Below are 20066 nucleotides of genomic sequence, written 5' to 3' on the forward strand. Positions count from 1 at the left end.
GCCAGATGGGAGGGGTTTGGGGGAATGGGTGAAAAAGGTGAAGGGATTAAGAAGTACAAATTCATTGCTAGACTGACAAACCTCAAAGGGAAAGGGGTTGGGGGGTGGGAAGAAATAAACCAAAGAACTTCTATGCAAAACTAATGGACACAGACAATAGTGTGGGAAAAGGCGGGAGGGGGGTGGGAGTGGGGAGGAGGGGGTCAATGGGGGAAAAATGAGGAACATCTGTAATATATTCTACATTCAACAATAAAGATTTAAAAAAAAAAAAAAAATCCCTAATTGTTGCAAATGGTTTTAGTGGGATTATTCACTGAAGACAAGGCTACTAAATATTCATTCTAGATTAAGTTTTAACATTATCAAAAATAAAAATCATTGTCTGTTTAGTAGTACTGGTTTTTCCCCTCCCCCAAAGCAGCACAATTGGTCTTGTGTAGCCTTTCATGTACACTGAGTTACAAAAAGGGATCAGATATAAATCAAGATCAGAAATATGAGATTGTGGAGAGGTTTATGATTTTAAAATAAAAGATTTCTTTAGCTTACAATGAGCTATGTCCTTAAAGACACTTAACTATATAATTTAAGGCAATTCAATATGTGGCTTTATCCTTCATATACTGCTTAGATTATTCCTTTATTGGGATGCTGTTTTACTGATAAATTTTAGTTTGAAATTAATCTGGAGATTGGATAAATCAAATTTAAAGACAAAATTTAAATATCTGGAGAGAAAGTAGCTGTATTTTATTTATCAATGGACATTAAAGAGTTAATTTATTTCATGTGAGAAGGTACATTTTTTTAGGGAGCAGATATTCTGATTGTAATGGACTGGAATTATTGCCAATGGCAAGTGATTTAGACATAGTGTGTCTATTTGGAAATAGAAATATTTACGATGACGTTCACAATGGTGTTCTTCCAAACAATAAAAGGTTGTTATATTTTTAAAATAAAATATTTATTGTCAAAAAATTTAAAATCCTGCCTGACCAGTGTGGGTCAGTTGTTGAGTGTCGACCCATGCACCAAGAGGTCACCAGTTTGATTCCTGGTCAGGGCACATGCCCAGGTTGTGGGCCAGATCCCCAGTGGGGGGCATGCAGGAGGCGGCCAATCAATGCTCTCTCTCTCTCACTGATGTTTCTATCTCTCCCTCTCCCTTCCTCTCTCTCTCTAAAATCAATAAAGAAAAAAAAAATTTTTAATCCCTTAAACACTTATTGGTAATGCTGGATGCTATACAAAGCAAATATAACAGAGGCAAGAAACCTCTCTAAATCTATACCTAAATATAGTTGGAATAAAAAAATAATTAAGTGAAATAATTACTGAATTAAGTGTAAAATAGTGTAATATTGATTATGTGCTAAGCATATGTCAGAGAGATTTCTTTGAAATGAAATAGCCCAACAAAGTTTCATGAAGGTGCTGGATCATATAGAATCTTGAAGAAAAAAGATTTGTGCAAGAGAAAAGACATTTCTAAATAGAAGACAAAGCACAGAGGCAAAATAAGAGGAAGTAGGAAGAGTGGAATGAAAATACCATATGAAAAAGTAAGAAATAAGATCCAATCTATAAAGGTATATGCATTTTTTCAATCATTTTATTTTTCTGGGATCTTCTCCATTTGCAGTTCATCTTGCTTTGATTTTTTCCCTTTTTAGGGTTAAAAGTAAACACTGTACTTTCTACTCAAGCCCATACTCATGACCCACTGGTAACTAATGTTAGCAGTTTATTGTATATGATTGTAGAAACGTTACATGCATCAAGGAATAAATGAATACGGTCTATTTACATTCATCTTTTTTATTCTACAAAATATAAACCATTCTGTACCTGCATTTTTTCTAATTAATAATACATTCCTTGACTCATTCAACAAACATTTATTGAGTGCCAGTTACCTGATACCTAAGTATGTGGATATACCATGATTTAACTAGTCCATTATCAATCATTGCAATATTTCCAGTTTTTTGTATCATAAATATCACTCCAATGAATACCCTTATACACAACTTTTAGCCTTCCTGAGGGGAGACTGACTATAAGATAAATTCCTTGAAATAAAACTGCTGAGTAAGAGAATTACTGAACATAATAGTGAACTGCATTAGGGGTATATATTTTTTAATGTACAAATTATTTTGAAGGTGATGGAAATAAAAAGGTGAAAGTATATTGGGATAGTATGTAACACATATTCACATAGAAATGTATAAAGAGGGAAATCACTAAGAGTCTTAATTGGTTGCAGTACATTTTCTGGAATAAATAAAATTTCAGAAGTTTTGAGACAAAGAACTCTCTCGTGGTCAGTTAGTTATAGCATAGTGCATGGCAAGACTCAAAGGCATAAATTGGATGCTCAAACCAAAAGAGAAACCAATAAATATACCTGGAAGAAGTGAATTCCTGGTGTTCATGAGAGTGTAAGGGGGCAAGTGAAGCTACATGGTGCACTTTGTTGAGTTTACAAAATACCAGAATTCTGGTGCTGTTTTATGGGTCCCACAAACTCTGGGATTCCATATCCTAAAAGCGTAACTTCAAAGAAGGACAGAAGTGAAAATCTATGATAACTTTCACCATCAGTCAAGGAAAATTATTAGACGAGTCCTAGGAATGGAAGCAAAAAAGATTTAAAATTGTTTTCTTTGGAGAAGAAAGGCTAGTTTATTTATTTTAAAAGCGAATACTAACAATCCTCTTTCCTTGTTAGTAGAAGACAAAACAAGGAAGTTAGTTTCAGTTCAAACATAAGCTCTTTCACTTGGGCATGATGGAAAATTTGATTATTAAGGGCATAAAATGTTGAAATGGTCCACCGTAAGTAGCTGTGGCTACTGCTTCCAGCTGTTTTGAAGAAATTTGGTTTAAGAACAGATGATTTGAGGTCACTTCTAGTTTTCTATCATAAATGAAAAACAGAGAATTCACACTTCAAGTTGTTATTCTACAAATTAATAGGCTTTTCCCCAGGTCTTCTAGCTAGAGCTTTCAAAATTTTAGTTTAAAAATTCTAATTTTGGCTTTAATTTAGCCTTTTTAAGGTAAAATGACCTAAATTTATATGAGACATGACTTGCAAATTGCTGAGAAAAATAACTTTTGCTTAAAGCTTTCCATTCATACTACCAGCCCTACCTTAATGCTAGTTAGAGTAATACACGATGTGTCTATTAGAGGATAATTCTGATTTAAAAAATAAGTGAAACTGACTTTCTAATGTGCTTAATATTCACTCAGTCAGGTTAGAGCTGTCAGAATATTTTTTTAAATTAGAAAAAGACTAGATTTTTTTCCTTTTGTATAAGAATGCTCATTACAAATTGGTTTAATAATGAAATACTGAAAAAAAAAACACTTATCAAGAATAGAATGAATAAACTGTGGGATATTAATACAATGAAATCCTATGAGCAATTTAAAATAATCTAAAACCATATGTAATAATATGGATAAATCTCAAAAACAATGTTGTTCTATAAGCAAGGAACCCTTGTAGAAGAATGTGAACAAGGTGATATTTATATGGTGTTTTAAAAATGCAAAAAAAAATATGACATCTTTTACAGTAAAACATTGGAAATAATAAAAAATATACAGAAATTATAAATACTACACATAGGATAGCCATTATTCTCTGAGAAAGAAGGCAAGAAAATGGAATCAGGGAGAAAGAAATAAGGGATTTAATGTGTGCGTTCTTTCTCTCTCTCTCTCAAATGTTCTTTTGTTTATAACTGAATACATACACAGGGGATTGCCATATTACTTTTTTTTTTTTTTTTTTTTGGTGTATGCCTGAAATATTATCTACAGTTTAAAAATTGGATAAAAAGAATACACTATCCTGAAGAAAACAGAGTGCCAGCCAGTTGACAGCATTCAGAAAAGAAAGCAGCGTGTAAATAGAGTATGTGTGGTCAGTCCAACCTGCAATATACTCAGAAAACCACAAGCTGCTGAAAAGGGCTACAGTTTAGGGTGCACAGTTGGTGGCAGGAGACAAGACCAGAATGAAGACAGTTTGAAGACAGACTGAAGGGCTACTATGGCACATCAAAAGCCCTGGTCTTTATTCTACATGGAATGAGAGGCTAATGGAACACCAGTCTTACAAAATGATGAAAGAGACATGGTTCCTGGCCTCCAACGAGCTCAAGTCTAATGGGATAAGGAAAAAAATTGTCTATAATACGGAAACTAGAGAACACCATGGGTCTGAGGAGTGTGCTGTGGGAACACAGAGGAAGTTAGGCATATTTCACAAAGAAAAATCTATCTTGACTGTGACCTTGAAGGTCAGGAGATTTGTTAGCTGAGAAAAGTAAAGGAAGAGGGAGAGCAATTCAGAAAGGAGAAACACTATATAGATAGGCACAGACTTCAGAAAAGTACCAATAGTATATAAGGCCAGAGCAGTGAAAGTCCATAGGGGTGAGAGGTGGCAAGAGATGACTCTAACAAGATAGGGAGAGGCCTCTTAAAAAAAACATGCATAGAGACTTGCATTTCATCTTGAGTCACTGAGAGAGACAGGAAGTCAAATATTTACTAAGATCTATGATGTGCCAGGCAATGTGCAAGTTTCCTGGGATATAGTGACAAGCAAAAGCAACATGGTCTTTGTCCTGTCCTCCTCCTGGAGGGTGTGGTCAGGTCAGAGAGGATACTCCTACACAGAAGGTTCTACTGTCAGTACAGTGATGGAGATGAGTGTGAAGTGCTATGGAGATACAGATGAGGACTACCTGGTTTCTGGAGATGCCTGAGTTGATCTGAAGGACCAATTGGGAGTTAGCCAATCAGGAGGCAACCGTAAAGGTAATCTGGGCAGAGAAAAGAGCATGAGGGAAGACAGAGAAACCTAAGCATTGCTGATGCAGGGCACAGCACAGCACACATGTTTATAATGTGTTAAGTGCACGGAGGAGCACCACAGCATGGCTGGGTAACAGTGGGACAGTTTATAAAGCACCTCTTCAGAGTCTCACCTAGACCATGGACTTCATCCTGAAAACCAGAGGTGTTTTATGACAGTGGTCAGGTCGGGAGGATACAATAAGAAAAGAGACAAAGCCAAGCTGTTGTGTTTGGTGTTCAGGTGGGGAGTGTGGGGCAAGGAATGGGCAGAAAGGGTCGGATTATTCCTTGTTCATCTATGTCCCCCATCTCTCCCTGATGCTCCCCTCATCTTATGGTGGCCATAGAGTTCCTGCCTTAAAACCCAAGGGCTCCTAGAAGCAAAGTTTGAAAACTAGACCTGAGCAGTGAGGTACACATATATAATAATTACATTTGTTTTAAAAGGATCGCCCTGGCTGATTTAGTCCCGGGTTCGGTTCCTGCTAGGGGCACGTACCAAAAATAAATAAATAAATAAAGGATTCCTCTGCTCCTAGAAGGAAGGGCAGGAGTTGGCCAGACAACAAGAGTAGAAACAAAAAGATCCTTTAAGTAACTTTTACACTGCTGAAAGTTAAGAGAGGAGGTGCCCTGAACTAAAGCAAATATGAACTACTTGGAAGGTAAACGAGGCAACACAGAGAGTGAAAAAAAGGGAATCACCAGTAATGACTCTCAGGTTTCCAACTTGGAAAATTTAGTGGTTGGCTGAGGAGGCGACTGGGCATGCTGGAAAACAAAGAGCTATGCTTTAAAGAAAATAATAACAGCAGCACTTTCTTTATAAATCCCAAAAAGCTATTAAAATGCAAAGAAATACAAAATATTACTAAACTCATTAAAGGCAGAGCTACGTTTAGAAACCAAATCTCCTGTGCCAAGCTTCATGCTCTCTCCTCTGTAGACCAATTCCTTCGACTTGCAGGAACCCCCTTCCTTCCTCCTCCAGGTCCATCTAAATGCTGTCTTGCTTTCAAGGCAGAACTCCATGCTGCTGACTTGCCATACCCTCTGTGAAAGATTTCTCTAACCTGTGCTCTTCCTGCCTCTGAACTACACTAATTTTTCCACTATTTAGTTGGCACTTAAATATAGTCTAACGCTGCTGTTTACCTTATTTTTAATCAGCTTCATTGAGAAATAATCTACATATAATAAAACTTATCAATTTTAAGCATACAATTTGATGAGTTTTCAATTATACCGAAAAATATAAACATTCATGTAACTCATCACCACCATCATGTCAAACATTTCCTTTACTCCAAAAAGTTCCCAGTATGCCCTTTGCAGTCAATCACCTCCTCGAAAATGCTCATGCCCCCAAACTTGCTCTAGGCAACCACTGATCTGTTTTATCGCTATGGTTTTACATTTTCTAGAACTTCATGTACATGGAATCGTTAACATATGTACTCTTCTGTGTCTGGCTTCTATCACTTAGTGTAATGTTTTCCAAATTCATGCACGTTGTTTTGTCTAGCATTCTTTTTTATTGCTGAGTAGTTTTCCATTGTATGAATGTACCTCCATTTGTATATTTATCAGTTGATGGACATTTGGGTTGTTTCCAGTTTTGAGCTATTATGAATAAAGCTGCTATAAACATTCTTGTACAAGTTTTATGTGAACATGTTTTCATCTCTCTTGAATAACTACCTAGGAGTGAGATTGCTGGGTTGTATGCTATTTGTTGAACTCAATAAAAAACTGCCAAACTGTCTACATTCTTGCTAGCACTTGGTATTTCAGTCTCTTTAACTTTAGCCATTCTGTTGAGTGTGAAGTAGATCTCACTGTAGTTTTAATTTTCATTTCCCTAATGAATTTTCTTATGCTAATGTTTTTCTTTGCTGAAGTTTTTATTCAAATAATTGCCCACTAAAACACATATTTGTACTGTTGTTCTTCATGAGTTGTAAGAGTTCTTTATATATTTCAGATACAAGTCTTTTATCAGGTATATTTCTGGAAATAATTTCTCTCAGACTAGGATGGGGGTGTCTTTTCAATTTCTTGGAGTCTCTGCATGTGAATGTGTGTAGCTGCAGGAGAGTTTAAGATGAGATCTAACTCTTTTGAAATTCTGGTCTTTTAACATAGAATATTTTTTCTTTCTTCTTTATTTTAATTAATTTATTTTTGTTACAGATGTTTCTCATCCCCCCCCCCCCTTCCTTCTGTTCCCACCCTCCAGCATTGTTGTCTACGTCCATTAGTAACACTTGGTTTATCTCTTTCCCCTCCACCCGCTTCCTCTGAGGTTTGTCAGTCTGAACCCTACTTCTATGTCTCTGGGTCTATTTTGTTCAACTGCTTATTTTGTACATTATATTCCACAAATAAGTGAGATCATGTGGTATTTGTCTTTCTTTGATTGGCTTATTTCACTTAGCATAATACTCTCCAGGTTCCTCCATGTCATCTCAAAGGATAAGAGATCTTTCTTTCTTACAGCTGCATAGTATTCCATTGTGTATGTACCACAGTTTTTTATCCACTCATCTACTGATGGACATCTGGTCTGTTTCCATATCTTAGCAATTGTAAATAGTGCTGTTATGAACATAGGGGTACATATATTATTTCTGATTGGTGTTTCAGGCTTCTTAGGATATATTCCAAGAAGTGGGATCAATGGATCAAATGGCAGTTCAATTTTTAATTTTTTGAGGAAACACCATATTTTTTTTCACAGTGGCTGCACCAGTCTGCATTCCCACCAGCAGTGTACTAGAGTCCCCTTTTCTCCACACCCTCGCCAGCACTTGTTGTTTGATGATTTATTGATGGCAGCCGTTCTGACAGATGTGAGGTAATACCTCATAGTTGTTTTAATTTGCATCTCTCTGATAATTAGTGTAATAAGAGCAGGTATTCTGCAGCATTTCTAAATAAAGTTATTAGTGTTGTTTCCTGTGAGCATCTTTTATTCCTTATTCCACTTCTTCACATCATAAGAAAAATCCCTCTATCTACTCAGAGAAAGTGAAGCACACCAATGATTGCCAAGGGCAAGATTCAGGAATAGAGGACATCAGACCAAATCGGAGGCTAGGAAAAAGGCTGAGACAGAGAAAGGCAGATATGGGTTGGCTCTAATAAATGTGGGAAAGGGTTGAGGATTAAAACCTGTAATAAAATAAAAATTCATCAAAGTCTATGAAGATTAGAACAAATTCATCTTATAAAGCATGCCCCTTTGTATTTGTAGAAAATAACAGAAATAGTAACTTCCCAGGTTTTCCCTCACTATCAAATTACCTAATATTAATTATGTTTTAAATATGTTTTCTGTTCTTAAATTGCTATACATATTGTAAACATGTTTTTTTTTTCATATGCTAAGTTCATTTAAGACCTTGATTGTATATCTTTTTTTTTTTTGTACATCGTTTTTACAGTGTTGTACGTACAACAGGGTCTAAAATATGCTTCCTACTAATATTGTCTTTCTTCCTTTTCTCTTCCACATTTCTTAGTCCAGTAAAAGAAACTGTAAAGACATCAGTACTCCTGGCTTACAAAACTGGAAACAAGGTCTTTGTTTTTTAGTAAAATAAATAAATAAATGACCTAAAATTAAAATAGAGATGGCTAACTATGTAATTATCTCTGCTAAGAACAATGCCATTTATAAAAAGAAGCAAGGTTAGAGCAGAGCAAACTGCCCCCTCATTCGCATTTAATTGACTTAATAACCATAAACATTATTTTAGATATATAATAACTAGCTTAAAATTCATTTGCATCCAAGACAAGTGCTAAAATGGCATTGATTTTATGGCATAGAAGGTAGATAAAATAAAAAAACCTCATCACCAGCTTGCTGTACAGTAAGGCTCGTTAAAATGCAAATGATTAGTGGACTAGCAGTACACAGCATAATGTACAGAAAGAAATGTCCATCAGCACACTAAATGCCACATGGTCCATCAGAATCTATACTGCTCCATATTTCAGCACTCTAAGGAAAACCCAGTAACTCATCTTCAAAAACTCTGAAGTAAAAGCAAAAGATATAAAGATAATTTATAAAATCTAGTAAGCAAGCTTCCCACCAAAAATGCATACCTTGAACCGAAACTGGAGAATCCAATCTTATTGCCATAAAAATACACAAGTTATCTTAACAAGAACTTGAAGTTATGGTTAACAATGCCCAGTATGATCTTCATTGTATGACTGCATAACCAAAAATTGTATGTTGAACCAAATATAGCTAGCCACGCAACATGGTAAAGTATTCAACTAACGTTTCTTAAAAAAAAAAAATACTGACACCAAGGAATTGCATTTGTCCGGGTCAATGTAACTAAATAAGGAAGACACAGAAGAAAAACTGAAAGATGACTAACTTTAAAAACAGTGTTGCATGAGTAATTATGAATGAAAGTATTTTTTAAAAAATGGATAAAATACATGATCTGTCAATAAATGACCTGGTAGTTATACCAAAAATACACGAGTGAAAAAAGAGAATCTATCAAGCTTAAAGACAATTACTTTTATTTTTCACAAAGTCATTCATGCAAATTTTGTGTGTTTTTAACTTTAAAGTAATTCAATAGAAAAATATCTAATAAGTAAAAGGATTATTTTCTTAAGCAGATTCTTCTAATTTTGACTATATTAGGTCAGAACTACTTAAGAATGGCCTAAGAAATTAAAACCTTGGTAATGTGATTTATCTCAAAAAAAAACAAAACAAAAAAAAACTATCCCTAATTTTGACTTACTTTGTATACATCTTACATGGATAATAGACTTAATAACATATTTTATGGTATTTTCTCTTTTCTATTAAAAAATATATTCTAGCCCGGCCAGTATGGCTCAATGGTTGAGCATCCACACATGCAGCAGGAGGTCACCGGTTCAATTCGCAGTCAGAACACATACCCAGGTTGTGGGCCAAATCCTCAGTGGGAAGCATGCAAGAGGTGGCCAATCAGTGTTCTCTCTCATCAGTGTTTCTATCTCTCTCTTCCTCTCCCTTTCCCTCTCTCTAAAATCAATTTTTAAAAAAATTCTATAAAGAACAGAAACAGATCTGAAAGAATTTAGGCTGTTGCCCTGGCCGGTTTGGTTCAGAGGTTAGAGCGTCGGCCCGCGAACTAGTGAGTCGCGGGTTTGATTCTGGTCAAGGGGCACATACCTCGGTTGAGGTCTGTGCCCAGTCCTGGTCAGGGTCTTGTGGGAGGTAACCAGTCGCTATGTCTCTCTCACATCGATGTTTCTCTCTGTCTCTCTCCCTCCCTCCCTTCCGCTCTATCTAATGATAAATGGAAAAATATCTCGGGTGAGGAATTAAAAAAAAGAGACAATTTCAGTAGTTTGTCACACTTTCTTAGTCCCTTGAGAAAACTGCATGCCAAGCAGATAGCAAACCTACCCGCTAAAAAAAAATTCTGTAGGACAATGTCACTAATTTATTACAACAATTAGGACTCAAATAATATTTAATGAAAAAATTCATTTGAAAAGTGGATTATCTCATAGTGAACACAAGAGCAGCCAGGATGGATAGTTTAGAAGTTACTGTCACAAGTTGTAAGGCACTTCCTAACTGTAAAGAAATTTCCTCTCGGGGAAGCCTACCAAATAAAGTGTGTTTATCACACATTAGATTTTACAAAGATGCTCATAGGAAACAACACTAATAATTATAGTTAGAAATGCTGCAGAATACCTGCTCTTATTACACTATTTACCAGGAAGATGTTTTCCTGGTATTAGACCCTTAATTTGGGGATCCCAACTAGAACTTCGGGATCTCATTTTGCTTACCCCTTAATCTTAATTTAGCAAATATAATTAGTCTTTGAGAGGCTATAGGAACAGAAAGTCTTACTTGGAATTATAGGTCTTACCAGTAAATGTTTTTTTTTCAACTTCTGCCAGCCTTGTTACTATTAAAAATCTTTATATTTGTAAAAGCTCTATACTTTCATTTCAACACCCTTTCAACCTTTCTGTATTTCATTACAAATTCACAGTGGCTCTATACATTTTTAACATATATCTTTAACTGTTGTTTGTATATTTATGCTATTTCTTATCTTACACAATTTCAAGGGCACAGATATGTGTTCCTCTTCTCTTCTTTCAAATCCTCCGCAATGTCTCCTGTGAGTTAGTGATTCCTCATCCCTACTTTCCTTTTTAAAAAAATATCCCCATCAAATTCTTCAAATATGTAACTGATTTTTGGTGAATAAAATTTATGTAGAATTAAGGTTTAGAAATACTTTTCAGAAAACCTCCAAAACAAAATATGTATATTTATAGTAACTTCAAAGGAAACCCGCCTCTACCATGACTCATCCTCAAATATAGGAGCAGCCTACTTTCCAACTTCTAAAGACATAAACCCAAACCACAAACAGAGAAAGATTTCCTAGCATGAAATGGTTATCAATGCCCAAGAAATAACTGTGAATTCAATTCAAAGTCTTATTAATCTGATTTAACACAGTTCTAAACAAGCTAAGCTATTCCCTTCCTCAGCTAACACTTCTACATAATAAAATCAATGAAGAAAGGGAAACCAGGATGGGAATCTATGGAGACGGGGAAAATTTAATAGTGAAACAAACAAACAAACAAAAAGGACAAAAGAGCTCTGACATCAAAGTAGGACCAAACTCAGCATTCCATTTCTGTTGAGTACAATGGTTCAAGTTCATGGCAACATCCTTGCAGTTTCTAGAAAAAGATGCAAACATGCGCAAGGTCTTGTACTTAAAAACTTAAGAAAGTCTGCAGCAGCAAGATGTCTTGGCTGAAATACTTACAAATCATTCTTAAGATAGTGCTTTCATAAAACATACTTTTGTTATCTGGAAAATATGTGGAACTCCATAATTCCCAGGGATGCTAGATAAATGAGGTATCACTTAAATAGAATGTTAAAAGCCTGTAATATTTGAAGCCATAGTTCCTTTTAGTTCTGAGTTAAGTTCAAACAGCAGAGTTACTACAGTATCCACCAGAATATTTCTGATATGATAAAATTACAAATGTTTTAAAATTAAAACATATTTAACAATACAGAACATAAACCATAGTGATCTTCACGAATAACCATTTTTAAATGTCTTTTTAGAACACAGCTCCATTTAACTACCAATAATTACAGAGCTAAAATTTTATCAGTAGTTGTAAAAATGTCACCATTTCAGGACTAAAGTATAGCTCAAATCAAGTTGGGCATAACTTGATAAGAAATAATCTCCTGTTTTAAGAACTGTGGTTAATGTTTAACCACACATTAACTCCTCAATTTTCCTAAGATCCAGGCATAAACTCATGCTTTGTGCTCCCTCTGCTGGCTCTATAGCTATTTTTTGCACAAGGCAATCCCATTACCACACACTGAAAGGCACTGGTACATTACATTTGGGATCTTAAAAATGTAACCCAGCCACCCACTTTGAGTATTGAGGTAAAACAACAGAAGAAAAATATAACTTCACCAAAGTCATGTAGAGTGCCGAGAGATAGAGCAATTCTGGTCTTGACTCCCAATCCAGTGCTCCTTCCATTCCATAATGATCTCAATGTCTTCATGAACAAGACTATTACTGACTATAGTTTGCTGCCTAAAGTTAACTAAAATCTGAAGCTTGGTATCTCTGGGCCACATACAGATTTTTCACTGAACTGTAATTGCAATTGAAAAGGGCACTTGACCAATATTCAGTCAGACATATCACAAAGAGTATCCATGATTCCAAGTTTCTTGGACAGTGCCCAAGTAAAGTAACCTACTGAAAAGTTTCCTGACATGTTGAATACTTAAATTTCTCCTAATGTGCTTCTACTATTTGCTTACGAAGCAAATGCCATGATATTTGCCTTGGAATATATGGTTACCACACAATATGTCTTCATGTCAGTAAAAACTGTAGTCATTTTGTTGATGATGAGCAAGATGAGGAGGGGACAAAACCATCCATACCGTGTCTATTACATCCCAAGTATAGGGTTGGGCGTTTACAGAAATTATTGTCAAGGGTAATTTAAAGGTAGGCATTACTATCCATAGTTTACAGAGAAGGAAGCTGAGGGAAAGTAACTTGCTCAGGTCTGTTTGACATCAAAGTTTCTACTACCTAAGCTGTTCCTAAGTGCTTTGATATTTTGCTCATTCTTCAACCAACAGCGATAGTAACAATAAAAGATGCTCTCTTAGCAGCAGCAGCATCATCCCTACCTCTCACAAAAAGAAAGCTTTGGGCAAAAGATACTTTATTAAAAACACGAATCTGGCCCGGCTGGTATGGCTCAGTGGCTGAGCATTGACCCATGCACCAAGAGGTCGCCCGTTCAATTCCTGGTCAAGTTGTGGGCCCAATCCCCAGTGGGGGACATGCAGGAGGCAGCCAATTGATGTGCTCTCTCATCGATGCTTTTATCTCTCTCTTCCTCTCCATTTCTCTCTCTCTCAAATTCAATAAAGAAAAGAAAATCTTAACCACTCCCCCCCCACACACAAATCTGTTTAATTTCTTTTAAAATTTAAGCTAAAGTGGAAGGGTTAATACTTTCTTTACTTTTAGTAGAGTAAGGTACATAGACCTATACTACAAATGTTCATTAACCCATAGCATAAGTATTTCATTCCAACTGATTTTTGTATAATAGCTGTATTTATAATTATTTGTCAAGTCGTCTGTGTGCGGAAACCTGAAAACACTAGCTCGAGTCTGATAACAATACTATTTACATAGACACAAACAGTCTGGGATGAAAGAATCTAATCTGTTCAGACCAAAAGTAAATATTTATTAGCTAGAATATACAAGTCTATCTTTGTGAGGAAGAGACATTTGTTTCTTGATTAAAGATACAAATTGTTTTCTAAATCATGGACAATTTTTATTTAAAGTGGAGTTTAAATTCTGTGTTCCTTCTGAAAACAGAAAACTAAAGACATCAATGCCTATCCTTGTTCTCTGGTAGCAATTATTTGTTATTCTTATGGAAGGGAATCATGTTAAAGTATTTAAGGAGGAAAACTGTGTTAAAATGAACATATTCCTCAATTACTTATCAGTTACCTATTTGGACAGTCCAGACAACAGATGTCAACATTTTAGAAAGTAGTCTAGATTAAATCCAGCCTTAAGGGATTTAGGGAAGAGTGACAAATGAATGTAAAATTTAACCTTGCATAATTTAAATAATGCGATGAACTTTGTTACCCAGGGCTCTATAGCTGGCACCATATAATATTTATGGATATTAATGCTTTTTTCAACTGAAGTGACAGATAAAAATAACTTCCTTTTTAATGTTATGAAGAAAGGAATTTACAGTAATTCAGACACACTTGTGTTTTAAACACTAGTCCTCTACTTGTTGCTACCTGTGTGAACTTGGGTGTTTCACTTTTCTGAGACCGTTTCCTTAGATGCAGAGATGATGATGGTGACAGCTGCTAAATACGAGTTGCTGTAATGATTAAACAAAATAAATAATGTAAAAACCCTTAATAGAAAGACTCAGGGAAAAGCCACTGGTCAGTTCCAATTGATTATTGACATGTGGGAATATGGGCTCTGGATTACCAACTATACCAACTCTGAAACTGTTATATGTTTGCAACAAATTCTAACTTTTTAACAATACTGTGCAAACAATACTCAGCTCCTCTCTGAGCTGAGTCCAGACCACCAGCTGTCAGTATGTAGTTTCTATTTGGCAAAATCACTGGAAATGCCACATGTCATGAAACTGAGCAAAGCATCTGGAGTCAAGGTGTTGGGGTTAGATGGATGTTCTAAAAGAAAGAGATGTGCTCTGGCAGGAAAACTCAAGTGGTGGTTAAGATGATTTTAATTCAATGGAAAAATTGTGTTTCTCTGGCACATCATGGTTTTGATATAGTCCAGTACTATACTTATAGTCTAATTTAAAATCTTTGATTTTTATGTAAATGTATTTCAATTTAATTCCTGATTCCCCAGTAAGGAGAATATGTTATTCCCTGTCCTATCAGAAACAGACTAGTTGGTTTATAATAGAATCCAGAGTCTCCACAATATAACTTGCACATGTCTGGGATATAGTTGAAAATTACTCAACATACAATCTTGACTAGAGGTGTATTGATTTTATTGGAATGAACTTTTGGTTTTATTGATATTCTCTACTGCTTTTCTGTTTTCTATATTTTTGACTTCTGCTCTATATAACTGTCTTTAGTCTCCTTATTTTGGTTTCATTTGCCTTCATTTTCTAGTTGCTTAAGGTAGAAGCTGAGGTCATTGATTTGAGAGCTTTCTTCTTTTCAATATAGGCATTTCAGGTTATAAGTTCCCCTCTAAATACTGCTTTAGTGGCATCCCACATCTTTTGATCTGTTGTATTTTCATCTAGTCTTTGTTCCACTGTATTTTATTGGCACAATTAGTCTCTTGTAGATATAAATGCTAATCATTCCTAGTCTTCTAAAACATTATTCTTCATTATGGAAAGCAACATATTAGGTCTCTTTATTTTTTCAGATAATGATATAGCACCTTCAAGGAAGACAAACATCACGAGTCAGTCTTAATTGCTAGTTCAAGTCTAGCACTCTCTACTTCATTTGATGCATTATCCACACTGATCACTTTCTGAACACACCATGCCTTTGCTCATTAAAACCTCCTAGCCTAGCCCTGGCCGGTCTGGCTCAGCGGTTGGATCGTCGGCCTGCGGTACAGAGAGACCCGGGTTCGGTTCCCGCTAAGGGCACGTACCTCGGATGCAGTTTGTCCCCGGCCCTGGTTGGTTGTGCAGGTGGCAGCCACTTGATGTGTGTCCCTTCACATCGATGTTTCTCTCTCTCTCTACCTCTCTCTCCCTCCCGCTCTATCTGAACAACAAAAAAAGGAAAAATGTCCTCGGGTGAGGATTAAAAAAAACCAAAACAAAAAAAAAAACCTCCTAGCCTATACTTCTCTTTCTTATATAAATCTGCCTGGCAAATTTCTATTCACCCCACAAAAGTAGAGAAAACATTGACATTTTTCTAGTTAGTTGCATCCATGCTTATCTCCCTCACCAAAATACTAATTTCTTGAGCATGGAATAATACACTTTGGCCTCCTTGGTGCTACCTTAGTAGCTGTATGTTTAAAAGGTTCTCAACTTTTTCCCATCTTGCAAGATGGTGGGGGAAAACCTGAGAAGCCAGATACTAAGGAGAAGAAACCTGGAGCCAAGAAGGCTGATGCTGGTGGCAAGGTTGAGAAGGGTAACCTCAAGGCCAAGACGCCTAAGAAGGGGAAGCCCCACTGCAGCCTCCCTGTCCTAGTCAGGTATTCCCGGTCGGCTATGTATTCCCGCAAGGCCGTGTACAAGAGGAAATATTCCGCAGCTAAATCCAGGATTGAAAAGAAAAAGAAGGAGAAAGTTCTTGCTACTGTCACAAAACCAGTTGGTGGTGACAAGAATGGTGGTACCCGAGTGGTTAAACTTAGCAAAATGCCTAGATATTCTCCTACTGAAGATGTGCCTGGGAAGCTGCTGAGCCAGGACGAGACCCCTTCGGTCAGCACGTGAGAAAACTGCAGACCAGCATCACTCTTGGGACCATTCTGATTGTCCTCACTGGGCGCCACAGAGGCAGAGAGTGATTTTCCTGAAGCAGCTGAGCAGTGGCTTGCTACTCATGACTGGACCTCTGTCCCTTAATCGAGTTCCTCTGCATACAACACATCAGAAATTTGTCATTGCCACCTCCACCAAAATTGATATCAGTGGTGTGAAAATCCTCAAACATCTCACTGATGCTTACTTCAACAAGAAGAAGCTGCGCAAGCCCAGGCACCAGGAGGGCGAGATCTTCGACACAGAGAAAGAGAAATATGAGATCACAGAGCAGCACAAGGTTGACCAGAAAGCCGTGGATTCACAAATTCTGCCAAAAATCAAAGCTGTTCCTCAGCTGCAGTTACCTCCGCTCTGTGTTTGCTCTCACAAATGGGCTTTATCCTCATGAAATGGTGCTCTAAATTTCTTACAAAGAACCTAATTAGCCCTGGCCGGTTTGGCTCAGCGGTTGGAGCGTCGGCCTGCGGACCTGAGAGACCCGGGTTCGGTTCCCGCTAAGGGCATGTACCTCGGTTGCAGTTTGTCCCCGGCTCTGGTCAGTCGTGCGGGTGGCAGCCACTCGATGTGTTCCTTTCACATTGATGTTTCTCTCTCTCTCTCTGTTCCTCTCTCTCCCTCCCACTCTACCTGAACAAAAAATGAAAAAATGTCCTTGAGTGATTAAAAAAAAAAGAACCTAATTAAATGATCTATTGTTAAAAATAAATAAATAAATAAATGGTTCTAAAAAAAATGTTTAATTGAACTAAATTCACAAGTGGAAATAATTTGGAATGCAGCATGTTATGGTATGAATGTATGTGTCCCTCCAAAATTCATACTGGGAAGCCCTTAATCTCCAGTGGGGCTAAATACAGAGTAAGGAAGTAACTAAGGCTAAATGAGGACATAAGGGTGGAGCCTTGATCCAATAGGATTACTGTCTTTCTAGAAGAGACACCAAAAAGTTCCCCCCCTTCCTCCAGGTACACGTAAAGAAGAGACCACATGAGCACACAGTGAGAAGACAGCTGTCGCAAGCCAAGAGGAGAGCCCTCACCAGACAACAATCCTGCTGGTACCTTCACCTTGAACTTCCAGTCTCCAGAACTGTGAGAAAATAAAATTCTGTTGTCTAAGCCACCCAGTCTATAGCATTTTGTTAAGGCAGCCCAAGCTGACCACTACACATAGGGAAGTGGTTAAGATGAGGTAGTTCCTCTCTCCCAGCTAGAAGGCAGGTTAGGGTTCTTAGGTCTCTAGAACCAACAGTGGAAACTCTCTCTTTTGTTGAGAAAAAAAAATTATTTCTGCCTTTTCTCCAGAGAGCTGTACTTGAAATAGTGCATTTTATGTTCATAGTCATGGCCAGCACAACTCACTCCAACAAAGACTATTAGACATTCCATAAACCCTTTTATAAGCAAATCAACTCTAAAAGAAAGCTCAGTTCTCTGAAGACTGGACTACTGAGGTATTAGAGAAGCACAAACTTTTACTCCATTATAAGATTAAAGCTTATAGTTACTCCAACAATATATTTTCTTAGAGGTATGGAGAACTATCACAGTATTTCTAAAATAACTGTCATTTATGAAAATAAAAGTAAAGAAAAAAAGAATAGTGCTGGAGAGGGGTCCTCATTTTGGATGGGGTAGTCAGACACAGCATCACAGAGGAGGTGACATTTAAGCAAAGACCTAAAGAAAGTGAGGATGTGAGTTATGCAGGTATCTTGGGCAAGAATACTCTAGAAAAAAGAAATAATAAGTACAAGTGGACAGAAGAGGACTTGTTCAAGTTGAATTATCAGTAACAATCTCATAAATCTCTTCAAATGATTATTTAAAGCTTTCTGAAAGATCTAAATCACATCAGTATTTTGTTTTGGCAAGACCCCAACAACCCCTACACTCCTAGAGAAAAATTAAGTTTCATCTTTCTTACTTAAAAGAGAAAATTAAATGATTACTCTTCAGCCATCAATCTTTACAGAACAGAAATTGGATTTGAAAAAAACAATGCTGTTGAAACCATCTTTTTTTTTTTATCCTCACCCGAGGACATTTTTCCATTTTTTGTACAGATAGAGTGGGAGGGAGAGAGAGGAAGAGGGAGAGAGGGAAACATCGATGTGAAAGGAACACATCGAGTGGCTGCCACCCGCACGACCAACCAGGGCCAGGGACAAACTGCAACCGAGGTACATGCCCTTAGCAGGAACCGAACCCGGGTCTCTCCGGACCGCAGGCGGACGCTCCAACCGCTGAGCCAAACTGGCCAGGGCTGAAACCATCTTTTAAGACTAACTTGCATGCAAAATGAGAATTACTGTATTCAATAATTTAACAATATGACTATGAAACCTGTCTACTTTGGAAAAGCGAGAACTGGTAGATAGAAGGTAAGATGTGAACTGTATCATATTAAAGCTGGAATGGAAAATAATTTGCTAAACTTATTTCCTTGAGACCGAATTGCTACAAATAAAAGGCAGAAAGCCGCCAGCAACATCAGAAAGCTTAGAGTATTTATTATTTTAATTTAAATTAAAAACAAGTTAACCACCAATAAATAAAAAGTAGTAATTATGAGAAAAATAATAGCAGAATTTGGTGCTTAGTATGTGACATTAGCATTGTGCTAAGTGTTTTGCATATGTTATCTCATTCAAACCTGACCTCAACCCAGAGGTAGGTTTCCCTATTATCTTCACCTTACTTGCTAAAGATCCCAGCTTCTCAAGAGCAAACTAGCACTCAAACCTAGACAGCCTGAATCAACACCTAAGCACCATGCAACACCGCCATGAAAACACCAATCGTAAGTCAACCTCAGTGATGAGTCCCATTAGTCCTGGCCACAATCTGACACAACTATTTATATTTTATTTTTTTTTAGAGATATTATGATGGGGGAGATAGAAGAGGATAAATGGAGGGTAAATGATGATGAAAGGAGACATGACTTGGGGTGGTGAACACACAATACAGTACATAGATGATGTACTATAGAATTGTACACCTGAAATCTATATAATTTTATTAACCAATATCACCCTAATATATTCAATTAAAATTTTTTAAAAAATAAAATATGATGTATCACTTTCAAAACTCAAGATTTTAATTTTCCTATCTTTGTGATATGCTAATGAGCTCCATATAATTATTTAATAATAATGAGATAACTGTATGCCCAGAATATGTCTTGATTTGACCAGCAAGTCCCACTTTATGAATTTGTCCCAGTGGAACTATTAAATAGAGTACCGTTACATTTTCTCTCTTTTTTTAAATCCTCACCAGAGGATATTTTTTCCATTGAGAGAGTAGAGAGGAGGAAGGTGGAGAGAGAGAGAGAGAGAGAGAGAGAGAGAGAGAGAGAGAGAGAGAGAGAGATATCCACTGGTTACCTCCCACATGTGCCCCAACCAGGGCCAGGGATCAAACCTGCAACCCTTCAGTGCACGGGCCAATACTCTAACCACTGAGCAACACTGGCCAGGGCCCCTTACATTCACTTAAAGGGTCCTGGTTTGAATAATAAAT

The 20066-nt window shown here is 36.8% G+C and overlaps 1 protein-coding gene and 1 pseudogene across 2 annotated transcripts in view; one reads left to right on the forward strand and one right to left on the reverse strand.

The window, feature by feature from the left end:
- DYM (dymeclin) overlaps positions 1 to 20066 on the reverse strand; it is a 347109-nt gene that overhangs the window by 100612 nt on the left and 226431 nt on the right. The window lies entirely within an intron of this gene.
- On the forward strand, positions 2838 to 16937 carry LOC118618381 (annotated as a pseudogene).

This window comes from Molossus molossus, unplaced genomic scaffold (genome assembly GCF_014108415.1).
Source record: "Molossus molossus isolate mMolMol1 unplaced genomic scaffold, mMolMol1.p scaffold_m16_p_6, whole genome shotgun sequence".
NCBI lineage: Eukaryota > Metazoa > Chordata > Mammalia > Chiroptera > Molossidae > Molossus > Molossus molossus.